Here is a 15,540-nt window from a genome sequence, read left to right as displayed (position 1 = left end):
CCTCTTAGCAGACAAGATTAGCTTCTTATATTCATGACTTCTGGTCTGTAGTGCTCTCAGTCGTGTCTTTAAGTCTATGATTAAGCTTGCTTAGTTACAGCAACAGACTAGAGTTCACAGAATTTACTTCCTTCCCATTAAAAAAAAGAAGAAGAAGAGGGCACGTTGCAGAGTGTTAATTTATAAATACAGCACAACGTTCACGTTTTTGACTTCACTCAATCCTAACAACAGGAAGTTTGTATCATTTTGCTGTCTACAGAAAATGAAGGCTCAGAAAGATCCATTAACTTACTCATGCTCACCTAGGTAGTAAGTGGCAAAAGCAGGTCTGATTTCAAACGCCATGCTCTCTCTACTGCTTCACCTGCCTTTGAACTACATTTACCTTTTCTAGTCTCCTGATAGCCCACTGCAGCTCTGTGTTTCACCAGTGTGCTATGTTTACTTACTTTTCCCCCCACGGACCTTGAAAAACTGCTTTGTAGGCTTGATTTAGAGTCTTTGCTCAGGAGTCTTAGAAGATCTTGGGTATAGACAGCTTCATTCCCCGCCCCCACCCCAGTACAAATACAAGCCAGATTGAAAAAGATTGTAACTTTAATCATAAGACTCAGCCAAAGGATGGGGAGAAATAGCAAGGTGGAGTTCTGGTCCGATGAGGGTTCCCCCAGACTCCCTCTCTTCAGTCTCTTCCTCTGCACCTAGATTTTCTTTACACTTCTTTCTCGAGGATGACCCTTGTTTATCTTTTTAAAAAGTTACTCTCTTAGGGCTCCTGGGTGGCTCAGTTGACTGAGTGACCCTTTTTCATTTTTTTAAAGATTTATTTATTTATTTATTTCACAGAAAGAGACACAGTGAGAGAGGGAACACAAGCAGGGGGAGTGCGAGAGGGAGAAGCAGGCCTCCCGCAGAGCAGGGAGCCCCATGTGGGGCTCGATCCCAGGACCCTGGGATCATGACCTGAGCCGAAGGCAGACGCTTAACGACTGAGCCACCCAGGAGCCCTGGTGTCTGACTCTTGAGTTCGGTTCAAGTCATGAGCTCAGGGATGTGAGATCTAGCTCCGTACTGGGCTCCATGCTCAGCAGGGAGTCTGCTTGGGATTCTCTCTCTCTCCCTCTCCCTCTGTCCCTCTCCCCACTCACGTGTGCTCTGTTGCTCTTTCTAAAATGAATAAGTAAGAAGTGCCTGGGTGGCTCAGTCGGTAAAGCGACTGCCTTCGGCTCGGGTCATGATCCCAGAGTCCTGGGATCGAGTCCCACGTTGGGTTCCTGGCTCTGCGGGGAGCCTGCTTCTCCCTCTGACCCTACCCCCTCTCATGCTCTCTCTCTCAAATAAATAAATAAAATCTTTAAAAAAATAAAAAAATAAATAAAATCTTTAAAAATAAAATGAATAAATAAATCTTTTTAAAGATTACTCTCTTTTAAAGATATCCGTGGGAAGAAGGGAAGAGACAGGACAATGAACAGGAAAATTGTGTCTGCGGCCCATGACCGTGAATTAGAAGTTAGGAGCATTTTTCTGTCTCCCCTTATGTAAGATGTCTCCACAGATGTGAAGGATTTTGGTATTCTTGGGGAGATGGGGAACAATGGGATTAAAAATCCACCTGTGTATTTCCCTTAGCTTAGTGTTTTTCAATTTTTTTTGTTTCATTTTTGTTGTGTTTTTTTTGTTTGTTTGTTTGTTTTTATTTAAGACCTTTATTAACGGGTGCTTGCCGTTTGTTGATTTTTTTGAAAAAATCAAGTTGTAAACTTTTTATTACAAATTAAAAATGAGGTTCTTAAAAATCTCAACTTGACCAGATATGAAATAATTTAAACACCTTTAAAGGTGTATTGAGAAAAACCAGGTTTTTTTTTTTTTAAAACACGTTTGTCATTACCAAAAAGAGGCGTCTCTAGGTAAAAATAATAAAAACCCCATGCTGCATAGATAATGCAGATAGTTCTATTTATCTGGTCAGTGGGCAAAAAGCAAGCACTTAAGGTCTTCAGCTCCAATCTTTTGTTCATTTCTTATTGCTGGAATTTCATCTTCATTTCTTCGTGTTGGATGACTAAACCGGATGATGGTAGAGATGGTAAGCCGGCATTTACTCAGCCCCGCCCTGCTCAGCCTCGGGAGCGGACGAATTCTCAGCTGGTGGATCAGCTGCTTTTGTCTCTTTGCCATCTTGTGGTTTAGGGTTTTCTGGGCGTCTGCGTCGGTAATTGACGTTGCGGCGGTACCGACGTTGAGGTGGCTGCTGACCTTGGGTCTCATCTCCTTGATTTTCCTTATCTTCCTCATTACCATCCTCTCTAGGCTGTCTTTGGCGAGGAGGACCCCTGCGGAATCGTGGTCTATAACCCCGATACCTATTCTGTCTCGCTGGTCTACCTTGTTCTCCTGCACCCTGGTTGTCAGCACCTTCCATCCCTTCTCCCTGCACAGGAGGGTTGGAATACTGCGGTCGACGCCCATAGGGTCTCCGCATGTAGTAAGGTGGGAACCGTCGCCTGCGGTAGGGCCGGCGCTGTTGGGCCTGGCCTTCGGGAGCACTTTCCGATCCCTCGTTCTTTTCCCCACTCTCACTATTCTGGTAATTCTGCTGGTAATTGCGTGGAGGAACCCTGCGACGTGGATGGCGTCTATACCGGTTACGGTCTGCTGCATATTTACTGCCTTGCAATGGAACTCCGCCAGGGCCTGTCACATTTGCTGCCTCCGCACCCTCTTCTCCTTCAACAACATCAAACTCCACAGTCTCTCCATCTCCTACACTGCAAAGGTACTTCCTGGGGTTATTCTTCTTTATGGCGGTCTGGTGTTCAAATACATCTTCCTTGGTGTCATTCCTGTTGATGAAACCATATCCGTTTCTTACATTGAACCATTTTACTGTTCCCAAAACCTTCGTTGCGATGATCTTCTTGTCCCCGCCGGCAGGCGCCGCCGATGTGAGGCCGCCCGGGCCGCCGCTCCCTGCGCCGCTGCCCGTGGTGCCGGGCTTGGTGTCTGCAGCGCTGAGGGCGGGGGCGGCGGGCGGCTGCTGGGTCTCGGCCTCGCTGCTCGTGGTTGCGGTGATGGTGACTGGGGCCGGCTGCGGCAGCTGCGGCTCCTCCCGGGGTGTGATGGTAACTAGGCCGGCGGCGGCGGTGGGGCTGCTCAGGGCTCTCTGGGGTCCGCTCTCCGCTCCCGCTACCGATCGAACTGTGTTTGGTTTTAACGTTGGCTGTTATCTCTAAAAATTACTTTTTGGCTTTATTGAGTTATACAGGCCTATAACGTCCAAATTTAAGGTATATAACCTGATCGTTTGAGACACTTTTATATTGTAAAATGATTACCACAGTAGGGTTATTTAACACATCCACCATGTCACATAATTACCATTTCTTTTTTGTGGTGAGAACATTTTAAGATTTGCTCTTAGCAACTTTCAAGTATATAACACAGTATTGTTAATTTATACTCACCATGCTGTACATTAGTTCCCTAGAACTTATTCATATTATATTAACTCATATAATGTCAATTCATATTAACTGGAAGTTTGTTCCCTTTGACCATATATCCCCATTTCCCTTACCTCCTAGTCCTTGGCAACCACCATTCTACTGTCTGTTTCTGAGTTCGCCTTAATTAGAATCCACATATAAGTGATATCATACAGTATTTGTCTTTCCTGACTTATTTCCTTAGCATAATGCCCTCTAGGTCCAACCATGTTGTGGCAATTGCCAGGATTTCCTTCTTCTTAGTGGCTAAATATTATTTCATTTTATAGATATACCACCTATTCTTCATCCATTCATTTCTCAAAGGACATTGAGGCTGGTTCCATCTTGGTTACTGTGACTAATGCTGCAATGAACATGGGGGTGCAGATATCACCTCAGGGTCCTGATATCACTTCCTCTGGATATAGACCCAGAAGTGAGTTTGATGGATCATATGTTAGCTCTACTTTTAATCTTTTGAGGGAACTCCTTACTATTTTCATAATGGCTGAACCAATTTACAGTCCCACCAATAGTGCACATGTCTTTCCTCCACATCCTCACCAATACTTGTTATGTTTTACCTTTATAATAAAAGCCATTCTAACAGGTATAAAGTGATAGTTCATTGTGGTTTTGAAATGCATTTGCATTTCACAGATAATTAGTGATTAGTAATACCTTTTCACGTACCTGTTGGCCATTTGTATGTCTTCTTTGGAAAAGTTTCTATTAAGGTCCTCTACTCACTTTTAATGAGATTATTTGGTTGTCTTTGTTGCTTGCTATTGAGCTGTGTAAGTTCCTTAAATATTTTGGACATTTGTTTAACTCTTTATGAGATATAAGTTTGCAAATGTTTTCTCACATTCTGTAGGTTGCCTTTTCATCTTGTTGACTGGTCCTTTTGCTGTGCAGATTTTTAGTTTGATGTAGTCCCCACTTATTTATTTTTGTTTTTGTTGCTTGTGCCTTTGGTGTCATATGAGAAAAATCATTGGCAAGACCAATGTCAAGGAGCCTTCCCTATGTTTTATTTTAGGAGTTTTGTGGCTTTGGGTCTTATGGTCAAGGCTTTAATCCATTTTGAGGTAATTTTTGTGAGTAATCTAAATGGGAGTCCAGTTACATTCTTTTGTGTGTGATTATCCAGTTTTCCCAACACCATTTATTAAAGAGATTATTCCTTCCCCTTTGAGTACTTCTTGGCTCCTTTGTCAAATGTTAGTCAACCAAATATTCATGGATTTATCTCTGGTCTCTTCTGTTCCACTGGTTTATCTGTCTTTTTATGCCAATACTATACTGTTTTGATGACTTTATATAGATTGAAAAAAAATCAGTAAGTGTGATGTCTCGAGTTCTTTCTCAAGAATGCTTTGACTATTCGTGGTTTTTATGGTTCCATACAAATTTTAGGACTGTTTTTCTATTTCTTTGAAAAATTCCATAGAAATTTTGGTGGGGACTGCATTGAATCTAGATGGTTTGGGTGGTACAGACGGTTTAACAATATCAATTCTTCCAATCCACAAATATACATTTACTTGTACCTTCTTTAATTTCCTTCATCAGAGTCTTAGTTTTCAGTGAACCGATTTTTCACCTCTTTGGTTAAATTTATTCTTAAGTATTTTATTGTTTTTAATGATGTTGTAAAGGTAATTATTTTTTCATTTCATTTCCAACTATTTCATCATTAGTGTATAGAGACACAAGTGATCTCTGTATGTTGCTTTTGTCTCCTGCAACTTTACTGAATTTGTTAATTGATTCTAACAGTTTTCTGATGGAGTCTTAAGGACTTTCAATATAAGATTATATTATCTGCAAACACATGAGTTTATTACTTTCTGACTGGATGTCTTTTATTTCTTTGTCTTGCATAACTACTCTAGCTAGAACTTCCAGTGTTATGTTGAATAGGAGTGGTAAGAGTAAGCACGTTTTTCTTGTTCCGGATCTTGGAGAAAAATCTTTCAACCTTTCAAACTTTCACCACTGAATGTGATTTTAGCTGTGGGCTTGTGATATATGGTCTTTAGGTTGAGGTACATTCCTTCTATGCCAAACTTGTTGAGAAATTTTTATCATGAAAGATGTTGTATATTGTCAAACGCCTTTCCTGTATCTACTGAGATGATCAAATATTTATCTTCATTCTATTAATGTGAGATATCACATTTATTAATTGCATATGTTGTAACCATCCTTGTATCCCAAGGATAAATCCCACTTGCTCATGGTGTGTGGTCCCTTTAATGTGCTGCTGAATTCACTTTCATAATATTTTATTGGGAATGTTTGCATTTATATTCATCAGGAATATTGCTCTATAGTATTCTTGTCCTTATCTAACTTTGGTATCAGGGTAATGCTGGCCTTGTAAAATGAGTTTGAGAGTGTTCATCCTCTTCAATTTTTTTGAAAGAGTTTGAGAAGGATTGGAATTAATTCTTGAAATGTTTTGCTTAACTGTTTAGAAGAACTCACAAGATAGTCCTGGGCTTTTCTTTGTTTGGAAGTTTTGATTACTAAATCAATCTCCTTACAGGGTATTGGTCTAATCAGGGTTACTTCTTCATGTTTCAAACTAGGTAGGTTGTACGTTTTCGGAATTTATCCATTTTTTTCCAGGGAATCCCAATCGTTGGCATGTAATTTTTCATAGTACCCTCTTATGACCCTCTGTATTTTTGTGGTATCAGTTGTAATATCTCTTTTATTTCTAATTTTAATTAAGTCTTCTCTCATTTTTACACAGTATGCTAACTAAAAGCTTGTCAATTTTATCTTTTTAAAAAGCTCGCTCTAGTTTCATTGGTCTTTTCTATTGTTTTCTGGTCTGTATTTTATTTATTTCTGCTCTGATATTTGTCATTTCCTTGCTTCCATTAACTTTGGGCTCAGTTTGTTCTTTTTTCCAGTTCCTTGAGATGAAAAGTTAGATTGAGATTTTTCTTTTTTCTTAATGTAAGCATCTATCACCATAAATTTCCCTTTAGGGCTGCTTTTGCTGCATCCCATAAAGTTTAGAATGATGTGTTTCCATTTTTATGTTTCAAGATATTTTCTTATTTCCCTTTTGATTTCTTCTTTGACCCATTGGTTATTCAGGAGTGTGTTGTTTGATTTCCACACACATGTGAATTTTCTAGTCTTCCTCCTGATACCGATTTCTACTTTCAAGCCACTGTGGTAGAGAAAGATATTTTCTATGATTTCAGTCTTCTTAAATTTGCCAAGACTTGCTTTGTCACCTATCATATGATCCATGTGCATTTAAGAAAAATATGTATTCATAGTTATTGGATAGTATGTTCTATACATGTGTCTATTAGGTCTATTTGACCTAAAGTATAATTCAAGTCCAATATTTCCTTATGATTTCCTGTCTGGATGATCTATCCATTGTTGAATGTGAGGGTATTGATGTCCCCAAATATTACTGTGTTATTATTTCTCCTTTCAGATCTGTATTTGCTTAATATATGTAGGTGCTCCAATGTTGGGAACACATATATTTACAAGTGTTTTATCCTTTTGATGAATTGACCTGTTTATCGTTATATAATGACTTTGTCTCTTGTTACAGTTTTTGGCTTAATGTCTATTTTGTCTGACATAAATACAACCACCTCTGCTTTCTTTCAGTTTCCAGTTGCACTGAATATCTTTCTCCATCCCTTCACTTTCAGCCTATGTGTGTCCCTAAAAATGAAGTGAATCTCCTGTAGACAGCATGTAGTTGGGTCTTCTTTTTTCTTTTAAATCCATTCAGCCACATTGGGGAAAAGATGGTGGAGGGGTAGGAGACCCTATTCCAACCAGTCCCCGGAATTGAGCTGGATATCTACCCGACCACTATGAACACCCACGAAATCAGCCTGAGATGTAAAAAGATAGATCTGGATCTCTACAAACAGAATATTGCAGGCAGTTGGTTTTGAGGCATGAAGCAGGGAGCCATGATTACACAGGCACATATTGGAAGATAAATGGAATGGGGAGGGAGCCGTGGGGATCCTGCACCACCTGTGAGCAATAGCCTCCTGCACTGGGGACGGGGCACAGACTCGCAGACCAGTAGCGACAGGGAAAGGACTTTAGGGCAGCCCGCCAGACTGAAACCTGGAGCAGCGGGGCCGACATGCGAACTGGGGGTGGCTGGTGGTTTTAGAAGCACAAAGGGCAGAGGCGTGCCCCGACCTGGAGGCAAGGACTGAGAGCCCCGCTGAGGGGCACACAACCCAGGATGCTGCAGTTTATAACAGCACAGACAGAAACGGAGATAGTGTGGCCTGGAGAGCTTACTGAAGAACAGACTGCGATCTCTCTGCTCTGAGGCAGAGGGTTGGAAACGGTCTCTTCTGCTCTGACTTTCGGAAGAGACACAGAAAGCTGCCAAGGAAAGCCACCAGAGAACAAAAGCCCCCCAAAACCGGTTTTCACTGAGCCCATCCCCCCCCCACAGGGGGCAGGGCAACTCTGCCCAAAGAGGGTTGCCTGAGTAATGGTGTGGCAGGCCCCTCCCCCATAAGACAGGTTGGGAGAACAAGAGGCCAGCAACCTTAAGGTCCCTATAAAACAGGGGTATCTTTCTCGGGTTATGGTCAATAATCTGGACTCTGTACACTCCCTCAATCACCCCTCAACAGAATGACTAGGAGGAGGAACCCCCAAAATAAGAAAGACTCAGAGACTGTGACCTCTGCCACAGATTTACAAATGGATACAGATGTAACCAAGATGTCGGAAAGGGACTTCACGGTGACAGTTATGAAGACAATAGATAGGATGGAGAAAAAGATTAATGGCAACATAGAGTCTCTAAGGGCAGAAATGAAAGCTGAATTGGCAGATCTTAAAAATGCTGTCAATGAGATCCAATCTAATCTAGATACTCTAACAGCCAGGGTAAATGAGGCAGAAGAATGAATTGGTGATCTAGAAGACCAATTGATAGAAAAGAAGGATAAAAAGGAGGCCAGGGAGAAACAACTCAAAATCCATGAAAACAGAATCAGAGAAATAAGTGACACCATGAAACGTTCCAATGTCAGAATAAGTGGAATCCTGGAGGGAGTGGAGAGAGAGGACTAGAAGATATATTTGAGCAAATCGTAGCTGAGAACTTCCCTAATCTGGGGAATGAAACAAACATTCATGTCCTAGAGGCAGAGAGGACCCCTCCTAAGATCAAGGAAAACAGACCAATGCCCCGGCATGTAATAGTGAAACTTGCAAACCTTAGAACCAAGAAAACCATCTTAAGGGCAGTTAGGGGGAAGAGATTCCTTATGTACAGAGGGAGGAACATCAGAATAACGACAGACCTATCCACAGAGACCTGGCAAGCCAGAAAGGGCTGGCAAGACATAGTCAGGGTACTAAATGAGAAGAACATGCAGCCAAGAATACTCTATCCAGCAAGGCTGTCATTTAGAATGGATGGAGAGATGCAGAGTTTCCAAGACCGGCAGAAACTGAAAGAATATGTGACCACTAAGCCGGCCCTGCAAGAAATATTAAGGGGGGTTCTATAAAAGGAGAAAGACACCAAGAGTGATGCAGAACAGAAATTTACAGAGATAATCTATGGAAACAAGGACTTCACAGGCAACATGATGACAATAATTCATATCTTTCAATAATCACTCTTAACGTGAATGGCCTAAATGCTCCCATAAAATGGCACAGGGTTGAAGATTGGATAAAAAGGCAGTACTCATCCATATGCTGTCTACAAGAGACTCATTTGGAACCTAAAGATACATCCAGACTGAAAGTGAAGGGATGGAGATCCATCTTCCATGCCAACGGACCTCAAAAGAAACCTGGGGTAGCAATTCTTATATCCGACAAATTAGATTTTAAGCTAAAGACTGTAGTTAGAAACACAGAAGGACACTATATCATTCTTTAAAGGTCTATCCAACAAGAAGATCTAACAATTGTAAATATCTATGCCCCCAACATGGGAGCAGCCAACTACATAAGCCAACTGTTAACCAAAATAAAGAGTCATATTGATAATAATGTTAATTGTAGGAGACTCAATACTCCACGCTCAGCAATAGACAGATCATCTAAGCAGAAAATCAACAAAGAAACAAGAGCTTTGAATGACACACTGGACCAGATGAACTTCATAGATATATACAGAACATTCCACCCTAAAACAACAGAATACTCATTCTTCTCAAGCACACATGGAACTTTCTCCAGAATAGACCACATACTGGGTCACAAATCAGGGCTCAACTGATACCAATTGAGATTATTCCCTGCATATTCTCAGACCAACCATAATGCTTTAAAGCTGGAACTCAATCACAAGAAAAAATTTGGAAGAAACTCAAACTCTTGGAAGCTAAAGACCACTCTACTCAAGAATGTTTGAGTCAACCAGGAAATCAAAGAACTTAAACAATTCATGGAAACCAATGAGAATGAAAACACATTGGTCCAAAACCTACGGGATAATGCAAAGGCAGTCCTAAGCGGGAAATACAAAGCCATCCAAGCCTCACTCAAAAAAATAGAAAAGTCCCGAATTCACCAACTAACTTTACACCTTAAAGAACTGAAGAAAAAGCAACAAACAATGCCTAAGCCACGAATTAGAAGAGAAATAATTAAGGTTAGAGCAGAGATCAATGAATTAGAAACCAGAAACACAGATCAGATCAACGAAACTAGAAGCTGGTTCTTTGAAAGAATTAATAAGATTGATAAACCACTGGCCAGACTTATCCAAAAGAAAAGAGGAAGGACTAAAATTAATAAAATTATGAGTGAAAGGGGAGAAATCACAACTAACATCAAGGAAATAGAAACAATTATTAGAAATTATTGTCAACAACTATATGCCAATAAATTAAGCAACCTGAAAGAAATGGATGCCTTCCTGGAAACCTATAAACTACCAAGACTGAAATAGGAAGAAACTGAAAACCTGAATAGGCCAATAACCAGTAATGAGATTGAAGCAATGATCAAAAACCTCCCCAAAAACAAGAGTCCAGGCCTGATGGATTCCCTGGGGAATTCTACCAAACATTCAAAGAAGAAATAATACCTATTCTCCTGAAGCTGTTTCAAAAAATTGTAACAGAAGGAAAGCTTCCAGACTCAATCTTTGAGGCCAGCATTACCTTAATCGCTAAACCAGGCAAAGACCCCATCAAAAAGGAGAATTTCAGACCGATATCCCTGATGAATATGGATTAAAATTCTCAACAAAATCTTAGCTAATAGGATCCAACACTACATTAAAGGATCATCCACTGATTTATCCCCGGGGTACAAGGGTGGTTCAACATTTGCAAATCAATCAATGTGATGGAACACATTAATAAGAGGAGAGAGAAGAACCATATGGTCCTCTCAATTGATGCAGAAAAAGCATTTGACAACATACAGCATCCTTTCCTGATTAAAACTCTTCAGAGTATAGGGACAGAGGGAACATTCCTCAATTTCATAAAATCCATCTGCGAAAAAACCACAGCAAATATCATGCTCACTGGGGAAAAGCTGAGAGCCTCTCCCTTAAGATCAGGAACACGACAAGGATGCCCACTCTCGCCACTATGGTTCAACATAGTACTAGAAGTCCTAGCAACAGCAATCAGACAACAAAAAGAAATAAAGGGTATTCAAATTGGCAAAAAAGAAGTCAAACTCTCTCTCTTTTTATGTGGAAAACCCAAAATACTTCACCCCCAAATTACTAGAACTCATACAGCAATTCAGTAATGTGGCAGGATACAAAATCAATGCACAGAAATCAGTTGCTTTCTTATACATTAACAATGCAACTGTAGAAAGAGAAATTAGAGAATCGATTCCATTTACAATAGCACCAAAAACCATAAGATACCTCAGAATAAACCTAACCAAAAGAGGTAAAGGATCTATACCATAGGAAATACAGAACACTTATGAAAGAATTGAAGAAGACACAAAAAGATGGAAAAACATTCCATGCTCATGGACTGGAAGAATAAACATTGTTAAAATGTCTATGCTACCCAGAGCAATCTATACTTTCAATGCCATGCCGATCAAAATTCCAATGATATTTTTCAAAGTGCTGGAACAAACAATCCTAAAATTTGTATGGAATCAGAAAAGACCCCAAACTGCCAAGGAAATGTTGAAAAAGAAAAACAAAGCTGGGGGCATCACGCTGCCTTATTTCAAACTATATTACAAAGCAGTGGTCACCAAGACAGCATGGTACTGGCACAAAAACAGACATATAGACCAATGGAAGAGAATAGAGAGCCCAGATATGGACCCTCAACTCTATGGTCAAATAATCTTCGACAAAGCAGAAAAAAATAGGCAATGGAGAAAAGACAGTCTCTTCAATAAACAGTCCTGGGAAAATTGGACAGCTATATAGAGAGGAATGAAACTCAACCATTCTCTAACACCATACACAAAGATAAACTCAAAATGGATGAAAGACCTCAATGTGAGACAGGAATCCATCAAAATCCTAGAGGAGAACATAGGCAATAACCTCTTCGACATCGATCACAGCAACTTCTTTCAAGATTCATCTCCAAAGACAAGTGAAACAGAAGCAAAAATGAACTTTTGGGACTTCACTAAGATAAAAAGCTTCTGCACAGCAAAGGAAACAGTCAACAAAACAAAGAAGCAACCCACAGAATGGGAGAAGATATTTGCAAATGACTACAGACAAAGGGCTGCTCCAAGATCTATAAAGAACTTCTCAAACTCAACACCCAAAAAACAAATAATCAAGTCAAAAAATGGGCAGAAGACATAAAGAGACACTTCTCAAAAGAAGACATACAAATAGCTAGCAGACACATGAAAAAATGTTCATCATCTTTAACCAACAGGGAAATTCAAATCAGAAACCACCTTACACCAGTTAGAATGGCAAAAACTGACAAGGCAAGAAACAACAAATGTTGGAGAGGTTGTGGAGAAAGGGGAACGCTCTTACACTGTTGGTGGGAATGCAAGTTGGTACAGCTACTTTGGAAAACAGTGTGGAGGTGCCTCAAAAAATTAAAAATAGAGCTACCCTATGACCCAGCAATTGCACTACTGGGTATTTACCCCAAAGACACAGATGTAGTGAAAAGAAGGGCCATATGCACCCCACTGTTTATAGCAGCAATGTCCGCAATAGCCAAACCATGGAAAGAGCCGAGATGCCCTTCACCAGATGAATGAATAAAGAAGATGTGGTCCATATATACAATGGAATAATCCTCAGCCATAGGAAAGGATGAATACCCAACTTTTACATCAACATGGATGGGACTGGAGGAGATTGTGCTAAGTGAAATAAGTCAAGCAGAGAAAGTCAATTATCGTATGGTTTCACTTATTTGTGGAACCTAAGGAATATAATGGAGAACATGAGAGGAAGGAAGGGAAAAATGAAGGGGGTGAAATCAGAGGGGGAGATGAACCATGAGAGGTTATGGACCCCGAGAAACAAACTGAGGGTTTTAGAGGGGAGGGAGGGTGGGGGATGGGTTAGCCCAGTTTTGGGTATTAAGGAGGGCACGTTCTGCATGGAGCGCTGAGTGTTATACGAAAACAATGAATCATGGAACACTACATCAAAAACTAATGATGTACTGTATGGTGACTAACATAACATAGTAAAAATAAAATTAAAAATAAAATTAAATAAACCCATTCAGCTACTTTATACCTTTTCAAAAAATGGTTCTCTTTGACCTCATTACGCATAGCTGGGGAAACTGGGTGCTTACTCATATGCTTGCATTTTCCCTGAGGAAGAAATGATTGTCTGAGAAAGTCTCTCTTGGTAGTAGTGAACTGAGCTACCTTGGGAGAGGGGTGACCTGGGTGAAGTCAAACTGTTCCTCTTACTATCTATAATACATCTAATCTTTATGTATATATTTTTTCTCTAACAGTATGCTGGAACTTCTCCAGTGTACTTCTGGACTTATCCAAGGACTCTCTCATCTATGGGTGACTGTCTAAGTCAGTGTTCTCCAGAAGATCCTGGACCGTGACTATGTGGGGCTAATACAAGTTCATGGGTCACCTGAGGGTCCACCTTCAGGACCAAGGTCTGCCTATTACCTGATGCACAGGTGGGTGATACCCTTCATCCATCCTTTGAGATATGGTGTGGACCCTACAGCTCCTCCAAAGTCACTTTTTTCCACGGATTGATGCCGAATTTTTGGTGGTGGTGGGCACATAATGACGAGGATCATATTTGGCCCTCTTGCTGACATCCTGTGACCCACAGTCAGAAATACATTTTTCATCATGATCAAATTCATATTTTATATATAATTGGAACAAGTTTCATGAAACAACAGTGACTCTTACTGTATGTAAGGTCCTCTGATATTCTCGATTCTAGTACTTCTCAAACTTTAATGTGCATGTTAATCAGCTAGAGGTTCTGTTAATATATGATTCTGATTCAATATTTTGGGTGAGGCCTACATTTTAACCAACTCCTATGTGGATGTTTCTGTTTCTCAGACACACCTTGAGCAGCAAAATTCGATTTCATTTTATTTAAATGTGACATTACTTTTATGACTCTTGGATGTATCTGGGCTGCCTGTTTCTGAAAGCAGTGCTGGCCTATTTCCTGGTGTAATACTATGCTTGCAGAAGCTCTTGAAACAACAACTGACCTATCTGGGATATTTGTATAAAAGTAGACTTCGTGTGGGATGGTATCGTGCTTGGAAGCAGTTCAACAGGAAATCGGCTTCACCTTTCACACACCAAGATCAGAAAATGTTTAGAAGACATGGATATCTTTCCGACATTGCTTTTTAAAATTGTAACATTTGACACAATAAATACACCTAATTTGGAATAAATAAATCTATGCAATCTGCATAATGAGGACTCTCATCACTGTGTGCAAAAGGAAAGTTAGAGAAGATGACCAGAAGGGACTGTGGCAATGATAGGAGTATTTTTTAAAAACCCACTATTTCCTGTGGTGTGATCTCCTTTTGTCCACAATATGAATGCTTGCTGTGTCAGACAAGGTTCTTTTCCTCGAGCAATAAAAGTCAACTCTGACTAACCTCATAAAACGAAACTGGGGGAGGCCATTAAGGGGGTCCAAAACAGATGGGAAACTGTGAGACCAAATGTCAGAGGCCTGGGCAACTGGGGCCCCAGCAAGACCTCCGGAAGAGCCCACCCTTGCCCTGCCCCTCAGCAGCAGGCACATATCCCCTCTTCAGCCAGAATTGGCCATCCAGCATGGAACCCAGCAGCAACCGCTAAGCAGGATATGTTGGTCCTTACCTGATTCCTCCTTCGGGACCCCAACACTCTAGACAAGATAGAAAAGATGGACCCTAAAGATGAAGGAAGAAAAAGTAGAGGAGGAAGAAGAAAGCAAAGCACACCAAATTCTTCAAGGCAGGACCATTTGCACTACTGGTCAGACCTGGTCCGGGTGAGGGGAAGGGCGTCACAATGGATTTGAGATTCAAGCTGTAAACTGGATCACTTTGGCCTTGATGTTGTGAAACCTCAAAGCGTCTGGGATGTGACAAGAGCTACCCAAGATGTTGTGAAGGGGCAGAAAACAGCTCCTTATCAAAACACACCTGAAAACAGTGTTGGAAAAATAAAATAGAAGGGTTTCATGTTAATATCCTGCTGAGTTCAGACTCTCCAATAAAAGAAACAGACTTGGAGTAGTTTAAATAGAAAGGGAATTCACTGAGAAGCTACTGGGTGTTCACAGTAAAACACTAGGAAGGCTGGAGGGAAAGGTAGGGAAGGGATGTAGGGACAGAGTGAGGTTCTGCACCCAGAGCGAAAAATCACTCCTCAGAGCTGGTCTGGGGAAGCCCTGCTCCACCATGGATGACCAGGTGCTGGAGGTCTTAGCACAAACACCTCCAGCCCTGGATCCTGACCAGGCAACTACCACTCCAATGTGGATGGGATGTTGCTGCCTCCCCTGAGCTGCAAAAAGAAATCTCTATTGTCCCAGTTCCCAAATCAAAGACTAGGGCACATG

The 15,540-nt window shown here is 40.8% G+C and overlaps 1 pseudogene; it reads right to left on the bottom strand.

The window, feature by feature from the left end:
* Positions 1–1,888: 1,888 nt before the first annotated feature.
* On the bottom strand, positions 1,889–13,732 carry LOC114209413 (Y-box-binding protein 1 pseudogene; annotated as a pseudogene).
* Between the last annotated feature and the right edge of the window lie 1,808 nt (positions 13,733–15,540).

This window comes from Eumetopias jubatus, unplaced genomic scaffold, assembly GCF_037043125.1.
Source record: "Eumetopias jubatus isolate StellerSeaLion01/CBP00866 unplaced genomic scaffold, mEumJub1_p1.0 scaffold_5, whole genome shotgun sequence".
NCBI classification, from domain to species: domain Eukaryota; kingdom Metazoa; phylum Chordata; class Mammalia; order Carnivora; family Otariidae; genus Eumetopias; species Eumetopias jubatus.
Note: the sequence above shows the minus strand (reverse complement) of the source record. Positions and strands in the feature narration are given on the sequence as shown.